Source organism: Urocitellus parryii, chromosome 4, assembly GCF_045843805.1.
Source record: "Urocitellus parryii isolate mUroPar1 chromosome 4, mUroPar1.hap1, whole genome shotgun sequence".
NCBI classification, from domain to species: domain Eukaryota; kingdom Metazoa; phylum Chordata; class Mammalia; order Rodentia; family Sciuridae; genus Urocitellus; species Urocitellus parryii.
This window is the reverse complement of record NC_135534.1, coordinates 76,607,869-76,624,368: the sequence shown is the minus strand read 5'-3', so window position 1 is coordinate 76,624,368 and position 16,500 is coordinate 76,607,869.

The window sequence follows — 16,500 nt, the reverse complement described above, 5'->3', positions numbered from 1 at the left end:
CTTCAACTGATCTCTCCCCTAAAAGAAAGAGTGGCTGTGGTCTACATATAAATGGATAAGGACTTGCTCAAGAGACATCATTTTAGAAAGGTGTGGGCAAACAGGCAAGATGAAGATCCCTTGTCCTTCCCACCTTCCCTTCATCCCCTCATTGCCAGGATAAATAGGACTCAGAAGATTTCGATGAATGTTTTTTTTTTTCATAAGCAAAAATAACACACTTTTTACTCCTTCTCAGTCCATTTTGGAAGTTTCTGTAAATTTCCCTCAACCCTCTACCTCCATACATCACCTCCCAAATAGGATGTTCATATTACTTGAAAGGATATTTTCCCAAGGTTTTAAGACTGCTGCTCTAGCTGGCTATGCAGCAGTGATGATGATGGAGGTTAGGGACATAAACTGACTTTGCTGTTTTGAATGCAGGTCTGCAATGAATTATCCTAATGCTTGTCTAAGGGATCTCTTCTGCTTTGGACTTGCACTCTGAGCTGAGAGTTTCTTTGAATCTTCTTTATCTTTATTTCAGATCCAATCTACTTTCCATATACTACTCTCAAAGCAGTTCTTCAAGTATAGTTCCAGAACCAGTAGCATCAGCAACAGCTTGGATCTTGTTAGAAATGCAAATTGTTTGTCCAAAGTACTGCTGATGAATATTTGGTAATTTCTAGAGTTTTGACTACTAGAAGTAAAGCTGATGGGAACATTTTTAAGAAGGTATTTTAAGGATTATCTTTTCATTTCTAAGGACAAATATCTAGAAATAGAAATGCAGGAGAGATTCAATTGTATCCAATCAAAAAAGTCTTCATAATTATGATCCAAAATGGCAGAGTGCTATGGATTTATTCTTTTCTTTTTTCCTTTTCTTTCTTTTTTTCCCCCCTGTGCTGAGGATCAAACCCAGATTCTCAAGCATGCTGAGTACACACTCTACCACTGAACTATACACCCAGACACCCAGTCCTGGATTTATTCTTTTATGGTAACAAGATAAAATACAGTCTTTCTAAAATATTGTATTTGAGACACACTTATACTAAAAGATTACTCATTGTTGATCTGAAGTCCAAAGTTAATTGCATGTGTCCTCTATTTTTTTTTTTTTTTTTTGCTGGAGGAGCTAGAGCTGTCAACCCCAGTTCCTTTTTTTGAGTGCATACATTAATTAAAAGGCTTTAGTGGATAGGTGAAACAAGGCTGACTTGTGGATCATTCCACCATCTTGATAAAAAAAAATAGATGAAAAGCTGATAAACCACTTCAGCTAGAATCATAATCTACTGATTCTGCTCATTCCATTGCAAAGTCCCTGCCCAAGTCAGTAAAAATTTACCATCAGAAAGTCCTTTTTCCTAACATTAAATCAGTATTTTGTGTCTACAAAATGTTGTTTCAAGAGCTAAGTTTGAGTAGAATATTACATTATCACATACAATATTCTTGTTTCTATTTTTAATCATATATATATGAATTTTTAAATTTTTTTGGCTCTTGGGAATAAAATTCCTCATATAACAGGTTAAGCTATTGCTTGACTTTTATATATTATACTTTTCATATAAACACAAAACCAGGACTGCTTCCAAAAAGATGTAATGAGTAGAAAAATATTTAGAAGTAGCCATTAAGCCCTTGGGCTAAAAAAACCAAATATCTAGGTATTTTATTAGCTTTCTAGCAAGCTTATACCAATCTTGTTAGCTGCTGTCATATTTACTGCATAATCTGTCCCAATGTAATTAGTTTTCTCTTAACAGTTATACATGTTACAAGATATATTCTGTCTAGGAGTATTTCAGACTTCCATTTCTTTATTCTGTAATTTTTAAAATGTGGGCTCCAATCCCACTGTTTGGGTACAATCTCTGTGGTGAGTTGGTAGAAGGACACCACCCTGGCTTTGAGGCTTCTGGCAGAACATTATTCTGGTGGGGCTGTGGTTGCTCCTGAGTGATTGCTGAGGAATTGTGTCCAAGGCCTACCCTGAGTTTGGGTTTTGCTTATGCATTAAACACAGTTAGTAGTTTTATTCCCTCTATTGTTCCCATTTGAATAGAATGAAACTTTTGTGAAACAAGATTTCCAGAGGCGTTAGGGAAAGATTTAGGTCTAGTAAAGCCCAGGTTGCTTTGCACGGATTGCATTAATTTCTGTTCCATTAGGCCATTGGCAAGAGAATTTCTACATTTTAGACAGTTTTCCACATCTGGTAGAACATTAATGGTAATAATAATAATCATCAGCATTAACCATGCATCAGGTTAAGTACTCATCTAAGTATTTAATATGTGTTTCTTGCTTGATATGAGTCATAATCATACCGTATAATTTATCAAATCCCATCTATCAGGTAGGTGCTTTACACATATTATTCAGTCTTCAGAACTTTTTGGAAAAAGTGTTTAGAGACCAGGAAATTGAGGCACTGACAAGTTAAGAAATAATGCTCAAGAATATAAAGGTAGTAAGTAATATTTGGAGAACTTAAACCCGGATTTACAAGTTTTTTTCAAGTAACACAGTTGAATCAATTTTCATATCTAAAAAAAACCACTTGGTTATTCTTCATTTTACTTTCTTTGAGAAGTAAAGAAAATACTGTATTTCTATTTAAAGGTTAAGGAAAATAAGATCCCAAGAAGTGAAATGGCTTGTCTAACTTTACATATTAATGGCAGCGCTAGTCTGGAGTCCCCACTTTCTATTAATGAAATATCTATTCTGTCTTTCATGCACCCCATGACTAGATGAAGACATGTTAAGAGAACATAGGTTTAAATCCTTCAGCTCAAAGCAAATCTTCCTTGAATTCTTAGTTCCCACATCAGTTGTTGTTTATACCTGGCCTAATTATAGCAAGGAAAGAGGCAGTTGTTAAATTTTGAAGAACCCAGAAATCCTCAATGGGTGCCAGCATTCAGATAGTAGATATCTTCAAAAATACTGTTCTCAACCATACTTCTAACCATACTTCTAAACCATACTTCCCAGTAAAAACAATCCTTCGCAGAAATTCCCAAAGTAAGCCTAGGCCTGGATCCCAGGCCACAGGTTCTTGTGGGCAGCATCACTCACACACAACCCATGGAAAGTTGGATGAGCTGCTTAAGATCCCTGTCTGTCTGCTGGCAATACAGTCTTCTCTGGGTACGAGGTGACCTTCTGCTCATGTTTATACGGCGGTTATTTTCTTTTAACCTTCCTCTCTACTTCACTAGTTTCCTGCACAAATGCCACTCTTTGCCAACAAGATACATTGATTCAAATGATCTGATAAATTTGCCAGTTTTTTTTTCTTGACAAATCAATCTCATGTCACTTAAGGTCTCTACAGGCTTTCTTTCAATTACTTGACGGTCCTATCCATTTACAATCAAAGTTCTTAAAACCCAGATTAGGTTGAGCCCAGATTCTAATTTCAAATCTCTGTTGGCTCACACTTGGGATGTGTTCTGTCTTCCATCTCCAGCTGGCCCACTATCGTGCCCTTTCCTCTGGAATGGAGACTTCCTCACATTCATCTCCACATTCCTCACACTTAGACCAGTAGAATTTATAGTTTGCTAACTCAGCCTTGCCCCAGAGAGCAAGCAAAAGGGAACTGAGAGCAGGATCTGTCTATAGGATAATGAATAGGCAAAGCTTCAGCTTTTGACCTTTTCTTCCAATTTTTCCTTTTTGCCCTCCACTCCCATTTTAAAGACTCGCCTTCTAGAGGTCTCTGTTTAACTATCTCAGCATACAGAACTTGATTATTGCCTGCCTGTAGTTTTTTTTTTTTTTATTTTTAGTTTTCGGCAGACACAACATCCTTGTTTGTATGTGGTGCTGAGGATCGAACCCAGAGCCGCACGCATGCCAGGCGAGCGCGCTACCGCTTGAGCCACATCCCCAGCCCGCCTGCCTGTAGTTCATTAAAAAAAAAAGACCCAAAGGAAGCTTTTGAAATCAAATTATTTCCCTGCTCCACACTGCTCTCCAAGTTCAATAGGAAGGGTATTTTCAAAAGCTGCATTCACTTTCAGATCACTAAGGTGGCTTTAAGTAAATCAATGCCTATACAATGACCTGGAAATTGGGTAAATTTCAACTCCACTGCACTAAATGGTAGGAGTTTACGTGATTTTTAAGAGTCCTAGAAAGAAAAACGAAGCTAGGGCCCTACCAAGTCAATTTTCCTGTTTTACTGAAAGCAGAGGAAGCCTTAACTCATTTACTCACTCATTCAACAGAAATTTGTTGAGCCCTTGCTCTGGGCCACACGTGAGTTAGGTGCCAATGGTATAGCAGATGAACACAAAATAACAAAATTCCCTGCCACAGAGCCCTAGAGCTTGAGGAAGGAATTCAAGCCTCAGTTTATGGTGGCTTAATCTTTCCTAACCCCACTACCTTAGGCAAGAAAAGTAATGCCTCTTCTCTCATTTAGTTCATGCCCTCTTTCCCCCCATAGTAATGTGGTAGAAACAGAGACAACAGACTAGGTGCAAATACTCCTTCCCTTCTAGTGTTCATCAGTTCTTAACCTCTAGTCATCTCAGTTTCCTCATCCGTAAACTAACAGGTGATATATAATATCTCTTTTATGGAATTGCTGAGATGATTAATAATAATGTAGGCACAGTGCCTGCCACAAAATTGACTGATAAATAATGATAGCTAGTTTAACAAGAAATGGAAATACAGCAGTTGTCCAACAAATAGTAAGTATTAATATGGCAGTTCTTCAATCCAAAACTCAAATGTATCAAGTTGATGTATCAAGATGAGTGGGGGTTAATGGATATGAAGGGTTATTTTCCCTGCTTCTTTCTCATCCTCTATTATGTGAGCCCTGTTTGTGTGAGCCTTCCTAGTCTATCTTAAGGAGCATGGGGTGTGTCTATTCGGGCTGGCCAGGTTCTACCTGCTGAAGTTTCCTGTGCAGCTAGGGGTCAAGCAGTTGGCAGAGTCAAGCCAGCCAGCTGCTGTGAAGTGATACTTTTGAAGGAAATCCTGGATGGGTCCTGCAAGGGAGCTGCAAACTACAGCTGGGATTAACCCAGGCTGTTTATCAGCAGCCTCAGCTGCTTGTCCACTCTCTTCTGGGCAGCTGGGTGAGAACTCCAGGACTGCCACTCCCCACTCCCCAGAATGGCCAAGAGGAACAGTAGGGATTCCTAATGAGTACATGCCCTCTTTCCCAGAAAAGGAATTAAGTGTGCTGTGACAGAGTTTATTCTTCCATCCATTCTTTCTTGGAGACTGAAAGAAAATGAGAAATAGTCCTTTCCTCACCCTCTTCAAAATCCTTTTAACTTTGTTCTTCCATCAAATGTGGTATCTGAGCAAGCGATCTACTGGCATTAAACATATCTGTGTTCCTGGCAAAATGAGGATAATAAAGCCAACCTCAGGGTTGTCAGATGTGAAAGCACTTACTAAATTGCCTGGCATATGGTAGGTGCACGATACCTGTTAACTTTCCCTCTTCTTAGTAACTATGTGCAGTAGTATTGCAAAGTGTGAGGAAAGTAAGCCCTTGATTCTTTATCAGAACTCTATTACAGATAATGTAACCTAACTCAGACTGGATTGGAAAAACAAAACAAAAGGAAAAACCCTGAACTACAACAACAAAGAGGAATGCACTAGCTTGTGGAACTAATAGGCATCGCTAGATCTAGAGGGTCACATGAAGTTTTCAGGATTTGGATTCCCTCGCTCTGTCTCTTAGCTGACTGCTTCGCACTGATTCTTTCTGTTGCTGGCCTCATTCTGTTTTGCCACAGACAGGATCTTTCCATTTGGGAAGGAAGGTGCCAATGGGAATCATGGTTCAGAAGGAAGAAGCACACACTATCCATTTATTAAAACTCATGGCAGGACTTTGGTAATTTGTGGATCATATGTCCATCAGAAGTCAATACACTATGACCCACAGATCCAATCCAGCCTGCTGCCACTATCTTCTTCTTCTTCTTCTTTTGACTGTAAAGAAAAAAAAATTGTCATTTTTAAAATGATGAATATTTTGTAATACTTAAAAATTATATGAAATCAAGTTTCAGTTTTATTGGAACACAATATACTCATTTGTTGATTTATTGTCTATGACTTCTTTCCCAGTAAAACAGAATAGTCAAGCAGTGGTAACAGAGACCATGTAGCCCACAAAGCCTAAAATATTTGCTATCTGCTCTTTATAGAAAAATTTTGTTGACCTTGCCCTAGACAAACCATGGTAATATAGAAATATTTTGTTGACCTTGCCCTAGACAACCCATGGTAAAAAGATAGGACACTACAATTGACCACATCTAAGTTATGCACCCACTCCTGTAGCTGGGAGATGTCTAGGTAAAGAAGAATAAGAATGCTTAGTACTGGGGAAAAGAAACACAACAGTCTCAGATCAATATGGGTTTGAAAATCTTTTACTTAACTTCTTAGAACTGTACATTTTTCATCCAAATGTGAAGTAGATAAGACCTGCCCTTTGGGGTAGTTGTAACTCTGTTGGCTAACATTCACTGAGCACTTATTCAAGTACTTTGCGTATGTTGTCTCACTGAGGAAACAAATATTAGAAAGGTTACATAGGTTTTCCAAAGTCACATGGTCAGACAGCATGATGTTTCTGATGAAAAGTCAAGTCTGTCTGACCAAGTCTGTCTGACCTGAGTGTATGGGCACAGACCATAACACAGCACTGCCTCCCATACCAGAAGATGAAGGGAGATAATATATCAAGTAGACCTAGCAGAGGGCCTTTCACATTATAGGCACTCAGATAGGATTAGTTTTCTTTCCTGGCTTTTCTCATTCACATTTTAGAGGTTGTATATGAATAAGGAATCCTTGTGTACTCTAGGAGAGTCTTACTGCCTCTCTATCTTTTATGTAAAAATTAAAGCAAGCAAACAAATTTCTTTTAATCAGTCTTGGGTCAAAAAAAGCAGAGCAAAAATAGCAAAGGCTCAGAAAAGGACAGTGATCATTTTCAGCACACATGGAAGAAGAGTATGCCATGTAAAAAGAAATTCCAAACCTTGGGATCATTTCATTTGGAAAGGAAAGCTCACAGAGGCATGATGTTTACAGTATAATAGGCTGATGACAGGTATAGGAAAGTCTAATTAGGTCCTGGTATTTACTTTCCCCCCAAAATATGAGAACCAGACTGTTTAACGCATTGTATAATAGCCGTGTCACCTTCCACTTTGGAACACTATCAAAGTGAGTTTACCCTCCCTTCCTACTGATGGTGGTGCCAAGCCACACCTCCAGTCCCAATCAGTACACAAGACACTACACTCTACACGTACTCTTCAGGATCTGGAGATTTCTAGCTACAAGGTGTTCTGGGGCAGAGCATTTTGGCCTCTTAGGTGTAGATGAAACTGAAGACTAATGAGGTGAAATGATTTGTCCGAATATGCATGATGAGCTCTAGCACATCTGCATTTAGCTTTTGCCTTGGGGTCATAGGGACTAGGTCTGGGTCCTGGCTAGCTTAAATGAACTGAGAGTCAGTATCCCCATTTTTAACATGGTTGGAAGGTCAAATCCTGATTACAGAAATGCTTAGCAAATGGTAAATTGTTGTTGCCCAATTCTCAGCTCAGTGCCTTTTCTTCTAAATCATCCTGCTGCTTAGAACAGGCTGTCATAGGAAAAGAGTGCAATACCGCACTGCTGGGAAAAAAAACTGAAAGATGTAGCACCCCTCCTCCTTTACTTCCCTTCATCAACAATAAAGCACAAACTTCAAAAGAAGCAAGCTTGAAAATGGTGAATGCTGGACTCGGAGACCTTTCCCCAGGGTGGAACCCTGTGGTCAGATATTGGCGAGGGCAATCCTTGAACGACTTGGTTGACATCCAAGTCTGTTTTCAGTGGGGAATAAAGTTCATGTTTTGGAGGCAGTATCCTTGACTTTTTTATCCTGTTATTCAAATATTTCCTAATAATCCTCGGCATTTATACACTCAACAGACCTTGAAGGAAAAGGATGCAGGGCTCCAGTCTTTTTTCCTTCCTTTTGCTAATGAATAGATGTTTTCTTTCTGAATTCACTGGCCCTATCACCCTATTTTTTTTTTCATATTCAAAGAATCCTGTGAGATAAAAGTACAGTTGCAAATTTGACTATGGTAAACTGTAAGCTACCAAGTTTTGGGTTGGATCTTCAATATGAAAAACCTAAATAAAGAGATTGAAATAACAGCATATACATACATACTGCATAAATTAGTTAGAATAAGGACTAAATATGGGTGTTTCTGGTGCCATCTATTGGTCATACTATAAGATTGAACTGTAACAAAGATGTATTTCAGTAGGTTGGCAGAATACTTACATAGGATACTAGGGCTTGCTTGAACATCATCTTTAGTCATAGCTACTTGGAATTATAGGTCAATTTTGCTATGTGATTTCTGTCTTGGTTTACTCACTAACTAAATGCATAAAAAGGAATAAATAGTGAGATATAATCTCTTCAAGATTATGAACTTCAAGATTAATAAACCAATATTTAGATTCAAATAACTTTTTTTGTCTCATGATTTAGAATTGCTGTTTTTGTCCTAAGGATGCCAGTTCACAGAGGCAGCTACTCCCAACTGCTGGGACAGTTGGTGAATACAACTCACAGTTATTCCCTTCTTTGGAGAATTGCCCTTGGCCAAGAGCTACCCTGTGCCATGTGTGTGATCTCTGCAGACAGTGACCGATGACCAACCAGTGGTCATGGGGATAACAAATACCAGCCCTTCTTACCTCAATGTGGGACTAACTCTGTGGTGTAATTTGTACTTATCACTCCCCATGGGATCAGGCTGAAGTTAGACATTAACCGAGGTCTTCTATTATATCTCTCTCTTCCCTTCTTGAAAACATTTAGTTTTTCACTTTACCACAAATCCATATCTCAGGCTCTTCTTCTAAGGTACCTGACCTAAGACAAGAACTGGAAATTATTATATGCTTTATTCCATGGAAAAAATGTACCTTTGCAATTATCCCATGGTAAAAGAGTATCTCACAAGAGCAAAATATCCCTTTGAATTTTGTGAATGTGGTTTCACCAACATGCTCAGAGGTGAACCCTGAACAAGGCAGCTCTTCTCCTTAGGTGGCAAAGCCTGGGTTGAGGACAGCAGCTGTGATACTACACTGTGGGATGATACTATGAAACATACCCTTGAAATGGCACTTTGCCTGAGTTTTCTGAGAAATTCGTCTAGTTTCAAAATAGTATATCCGTGCTGGCATAAGAGCTAGTGCTCCCAAGGGCAATGAAAAATAACCTGGAATTGGAGGACTTGAGGCTTTATGCATTGCTACATCTGCTGAAGGAACCAGGCCTTTTGGTTTGTGCTAAAGGAGAACCTTGGGGAAAGAAAATATGTGCCAGAGACAACTCTGGAAATCTCAAAAGAATGTTGGTTGATCCATGAATCCCAAAGAACCCCAAATAGAATAGATATAAATAGATCTTCACCAAGACATTGTAATCAAATTCTCAAAAGTCAAAAATGAAGAATTTTAAAAGCAGCAAGTCTTTTCAATAAATGGTCTTGGCAAAACTAGATATCCACAGGGAACGAAATTGAACCCTTACCTCACACCACATACAAAACCCAAATCATAATGGTATAAAGACTTAAGTATGAGACCTGAAACTATAGAACTACTAGGGAAAAGCTTCTTGACATTGATCTGGGCAATGAATTTTTGGATATGACCCCCAAAACACAAGCAACAAAAGCAAAAACAGACAAAAGAGACTGCTTCAAAGTAAGAAGCTTCTGTATAGCAAAGAAAACAATCAACCCAATGAAAAGGCAACTTACAGAATGTGAGAAAATATTTGTAAATTATAAATCTGATAAGAGGTTATTATAAAAAAATTATAAGGAACTCACACAACTTAAAATTAGGAAAACCTGGTTTTAAAAATGGACATAGAACCTAATAGATATTTTTCAAAAGAAGATATACAAATGATAAACAGGTATATGAAAAGGTGCTCAACACCACTAATGATCAAGGAAATGAAAATCAAAACAACAATGAAATATTACCTCAGACCTGTTAAAATAGTTATCATTAAAAAGACAAAATATAACAAATGTTGGCAAGGACATGCAGAAAAGGGAACCCTTGTACACCATTGATGGGGATTGTGGAAAATAGTCCATTATAGAAAGCAGTATATCATTCTTTGAAAAATTAAAAATAGAACTACCATGTGACCCAGCAATCCCACTACATGATATATAATCAAAGGAAATAAAATCAGTATGTTGAAGAGATATCTATATTCCCATGTTCACTGCAGCAGGTACTAAATCAAACTAAGTGTTCATTGATGACTACCAGATAAAGAAAATGTCACACACATGTGCAGAGAGAGAGAGAGAGAGAGAGAGAGAGAGAGGGAGAAAATGGAATATTATTCTGTTTTATATAAAAAAGGAAATCCTGTCATTTGTGACAATATGTATGAACCTGGAGGATATTCTGCTAAGTAAAAGAAGACAGGCACAGAAAGGCAAACACTATACAATCTCACTTATATTTGGAATAAAAAATAAGTTGGTTGCCAAGGAGGTAAGAGGTAGGGAAATCAGGAGATGCTATTCAAAGGGTAAAACTTTGTTATGTGGGATGAATAAAGTATGGAGATCTGATATATAGCATGGTGACCACAGCAAATACTATAGTTTATACTGAGAAAATTTTGATCTTAAATGTTTTCACCACATACATAAAAAAGATAACTATGTGACATAATAGGTATGTTAATTGACTTGACTGTGGCATTCATTTCACAGACTATACATGTATCAAAGCATCAAATTGTAAACCACAAATATATACAATTTTTTACTTATATTGCAATAAAGCTGGTGTGGGGTAGGGGAGAAAGCTAACAGTATTTTCCAAGCCCAGTGGTAAGAACCCTCCAGTATTTAAAAAAAATTAAGTAAATAAACTTAAATAAATCTCTTCAATTCTCACAAAACCCCTAAGATGATAGAGAAATTTTTTTTGCCTTTGTTTTTATTGGAGAGAATTGCTATTGTGTAGCTTTATTCTAAGGACCAAACAGAATTCCTCATTTTCTGGTGAAAGATATTGTGCATCTTTCAACACACTTTCCTAGGGGTTCGATGTGTTCTTTGTGTTGTAAGTGCCAAGACTTCAGCATGATGTAGTGAATACTGAACTACAAAGTCAAAAGGCCTAGGTTCTAGCATACCCATGTCTAGCTAGCAGTATTTGTGTGGACAGTTAATGTTTCCTTTTCCTCTGTATCCTCATTTAATCTGTAAAATGAGGTGATGACCTTGACTCCTTGATCTCTAAGGTGTTTTGCAGTTTCAACATTCTTTAAGCCTCTACCACTTTGGCCTCGGGTAGATGCGGAAATTTAGACCTTATTAGCTTGCCCCTCTGGGGAAGGCTTCAAAGAGTCACAGAGGTAGAAATGAGAGTCATTCAACACAATGCTTTTTCTGAAAAACAATGTTTTGATAAGGAGAAAGGAGAAATGCCATGGCAGACATAAAGTGATTGGTCACTTTGCAGGGTCGGCAGGCCAAGCATTGCCTGTTCACTCTATGAGTGAGTGATAATGTGTGGGAGTATTATAAGAACAGGAAAGGGTCTGTTTATACAGAGTAATCTATGACCTAACTTCCCATATGCAGTCTGAAGCCTTGGGTCTACCTGATGGATCTTCGCTGTTTACCTAACCTGATTTTCACAGCAATCCTGGTTTCTGGAGAAAGGAAGTGCAGAGAAGACAGATGTGGTGGAAAGAGTCCTAGAGGCAGGGTAAGGACTACCAAGTTCTAAACCTATCTTTGATGAGTCATTCCCTCTCAATTCAGTCTCATCTTCTTTATTTGTTAAACAAGATTCTGTAGCAGATGATCTGAAAATTTCTTTCTAGGTCTGTAGTAGTCTAACAGATGTGATCAGCTGTTACTGTTTCTTTGCATGAAAACTGCTTTCTTAAAAGGCATCTTTCTTCTTGTTTTAGAACATAACAGTATAGAATAGAAATGGAACAATTGATTTGCATTTTTTAAAATTTATTTTGGTACTGGGGATTGAACCCAGGGTCTCTTTACCACTGAGCTATATCTCCATCTCCAGATCTCCAGTCATACAGTTATATGTATGTATGTATGTATGTATATATATATGTAAATAAATATGTGTGTGTGTGTGTGTGTGTGTGTGTGTGTGTGAGAGAGAGAGAGAGAGAGAGAGAGAGAGAGAGAGAAGATCTGCAGAGGCTTGCCTTGAACTTGTGATCCTCCTGCCTCAGCCTCCCAGGCCACTGGGATTATAGGAGTACAATATCATACCCTGCCAGGTTTGGATTCTTTTTTTAAAATTTGTTTTAATTAGTTACACATGACAGTACAATGATCTTGACATATCATACATTTGAATCAGATGGGGTATAATTTCTCATTTTTCTGAGTGTACAGGTTGCAGAATCACATTGGTCATGCAGTCACATATATACATATAGCAATAATAATGTCTACTTTATTCTGCTGTCCTTCCTTTCCCCCCTTCCCCTCCCCTCCTCTCCCATCACTTCTCTCTACCCAATCTAATGGGACACACTTCTTCCCCCCCCGCCTCACATCGTCATACATGTATTCTGTATAACGATGAGGGTCTCCTTCCATCTTCCGTGCAATTCCCCTTCTCCCTCCCTTTCCCTCCCACCTCTCTTGCTTGTGGGTCACCAGACCAAGCTCAGGTTTGGATTCTTAAAGGGAAAAGAAATAACAGAGGTAATAGAGGAAAAATTAAGGCGGGAAGACCTATAAGTCCATCAAATCCTTGAAGCTGAACAACAGAAGGCTACTGAAGGACAATCAGATAAAAATACAGGTTTTTGGAAATTCCCAGGGTGCTATAAATGAGTCCTTAATGTCTACCCTTTGGGGGTGAGAAATTTTTGTTACCTAAGCAATGTATCCTACTAGACTCAATAAAAAGTTGTTGATTGATTAACTTTACTATAATGACTAGGTAAGAAAGCAGCTGATTATCAAAGGCTCCTTACAGTTCCAATATACTAGGATAAATTTTCCACCCAGAAGAGAGCTGTGGAGAGGAGAGATAATAAAGTTGTCTAAGATAGGGGTTAAACACCACACAGGTTGTACAGTTACACAGACCCATGTCAGAACAGCAACTTTCCATTTACTGAGAAACCTCAAGTAAGTTTCTTAATTTCTCACACATTGTTGTCTGATATGTACAACAGAAGAATTATAGTACTGCCACACAGGTTTGCTCATTTAACAAATATTTACCAAGCGCCTTCTAGGTTTATACTAGAGACATACTAGTGTCTAAGATAGTCAATACCCTGACTTCATGGACTTTACCTTTCAGTTAAGAGAGAGAAAATAAACAAGCAATTAAATACCTCGGACAGTGGTATACATCAATAAGCACTGTGAAAGAAATAAAACAGGGCTGAGAAGTGACCAACAGAAAGTAAGAATGAGACATGAGTGTTCAGGGAAGATCTCTCAGAAGAAATCACATTTGTCAGGAAGGAACAAACATGAGAAGACCCAGGAGAGGCAGTCTAGGCAGAGAGGCTAGCAACAATACTATGATAGGAACTAGCGTGGCACATTTTAGGAAGAGAAGGAAGGTCAAGGTGGCCAGAGTGTGGTGAACAAGGCAGAGAATATGACTGAAGAGAAAGGGGGATGGGGCCAGGTCTCACAGGTTTTTGTAGGCCTGATGCATTGGAGCAGCTTTTCATTTTTTTTTTTTAAGAGAGAGTGAGAGAGGGAGAGAGAGAGAGAGAGAGAGAGAGAGAGAGAGAGAGAGAGAGAGAGAGAGAGAGAGGGAATTTTAATATTTATTTTTCAGTTCTCGGCGGACACAACATCTTTGTTTTTTTTTTTGTATGTGGTGCTGAGGATTGAACCCGGGCCGCACGCATGCCAGGCGAGTGCGCTACTGCTTGAGCCACATCCCCAGCCCTGGAGCAGCTTTTCAAAGATTCCTTTTTTGTGTAGAGAATACATCCTTGGTGAGCCAGGGTAAAAGTAGGGGGGCAATTCAGGAGCCAGTTATCAAGTGAGAGTTGATGAGGTTTATATGTTCATGACAGTGGGGATGAAGAAAAGTAATTCAGATTTAAAATAAATTCTGGAGGTAATGTGGATTAAATGAAATAATGTATGTAAAGTACTTATTATTTGGTGCTTGATAGAGGCACTTAAATACTTAAGTTTTGGGTATAGATAATATGATCTGATATAGAAGGTGCAGGTTAGCAGACTGGTTCAACTCATTATTTGTGTGCCACTTGGGTAGTTGAAATCGGAGCCTCGGTTCCCCATTCATCAGGTGAGGAGTGGATGAGATGAATTCTATGGTAGCTTCCAAGTGCTAACATTATATGAATCTTTTTAAAGGGATATATCAGTTAGATCTGATCAAAGATACGGAGTCACTATGAATGAGATAGAATAAAGAATTTACCATAAGGATTAGACCTTTCAGAACTGTGAAAACCAGTAAAACACTCTAATGCAAGGTATTACCTCTGTCTGGTGTTGTACTTGAAGTCATACAGATCAGGCAGGCCTGCAGTCAAGGAAGAAAACTAGGTATGAATTCTGGGGAATCAAGAAAACCCATAGATAAAAATCACCTCTAACCTTGACTGAGCAGGTGACTTGCAAAAGCTAGAGCTCTTAGTGACAGAACTATTCATTCATCTGGCCAGGACTTGAAGAATATGAAAGATATCTTCAGAAGTTAGAGGAGCTACAGGTCTGAGTGCTGCCCATGCCAACAGGGGAGCCAGAAGATCCAAGAAAATGTTTGTGACTCCATGGTGTGCTGGCATCTGCCACTAACTTTCAGAGCATGAAAATTCTGTTTCTCTATTACCTCCCACTCTTGTAACAATTTCTCTTGTGGTCAACCCTAGTTAGGAACCACATAGGGAAGGGAATTCTGAGAAAGATAGTCCCAGTCCTGCTACATTGACACAGTACAAATACCCTGATTCTGCTCCTTGTAGGTTGGCATTCACACACACAATTCTTTTAGCTTAAGTTCCAGATGAAATTCAACATTTAAATCATGCTTCCAGTTCACACAATACAACTGTGGCTCACAACTGAAAACATGCTATCTCTATCCCCAGGAGAAGACATAACATCTTTGGATGGTATTCATTCTTTTTTTATTATTATTATTATTATAAGCAAAATCACTCTCTCCTTTGATAACTTAATTCTGTTCTGGTTACATGTTGCTGAAAAACAAACCAATTTATACTTAAAGACATCAAATAATAATAATCATGGATTGTGTGTGGCAGGAATCTGGAAAGGGTACGGCAAGGATGGTTCTATGCTCCAGGATGTATGTGCAGTGATGATTGAAAAAACAGGAACAGCTGGAGCCAAAGAACCTACTTTCAAGATGGCTTCTTTACTTCTGGAACTGTCTTGGGCTGTCTGAAAAACTAGTTCATCTTGGGAACATTATATAGGGAGTCTGCAGGTGACCTCTCCTGCATAGTGTCTTAGAGAAGTTGGGCTACTTAAAAGAATGCTCAGATCTCCAAATTAAGTTTTCCAGGAGACAAGTAGAAACTGGATAGCCTTTTATGATATACCTTTAAAGTCACTTAGTGTCATTTGGTTCTGTTGTTTTCTATTGGTTGGAGAATTCATAGCTCTTCCAGATTCTAGAAGAGGGAACACAAACTCTGCCTTTCAATGGGAGGAATGTCACAGAATTTGAGGCCATGTTTTGAAAACTACCTCCTTGTCTAGTCTAATTCATGTTTTCACATTATGTAGTTGGTTCACTCTTTGATCATTATGTAGCATCCTTTTTATTCCTGTTCATTTCTCATCAGAAAATCACATGATAAAAGTGTTGCCTCTTAGAGATTATTTCATATGCCTTCTTCCCATTGCTTCCCTGAGTCTCTGGAAAACTTACATACATATCCCTCAAAGTTCACGTTCCATTTTTTCCTACAAACTTACCAAGAAGTAATTCACTGACTTACAATTCCTTGGCTTGAGATCTATCTCATGGCATATCTGATTCTCAATGGCTTCAGATGACAATGAGATGAGTGGTTGATTAGCCAATAAACCGTGATAAGAGATTATCTTCTGTTGATTCACAAAGTAGAGAAACTCTTTTGCCTCTGAATCAAAAGGTGATTTTAGCCAAAAATACTGTTCTACTGAAAAGTGTTTAAGAATAGGCATTGTAAATTTTAAAAAATACATAAAGAAGATGATTGGCAAAACATGACTTCAGAAGAAAGCTGAAAGCTGTGAACCAGGCTTTAACTTATGATCTAACTGGATGTGTTTTGGTGGTTGCCTATACCCAGCCCATAATGAAGGCTCTCTTCTGAAAAAGCAGATCACTTATCACTTACACTATTCATTTATTTATTCAACAAATAAC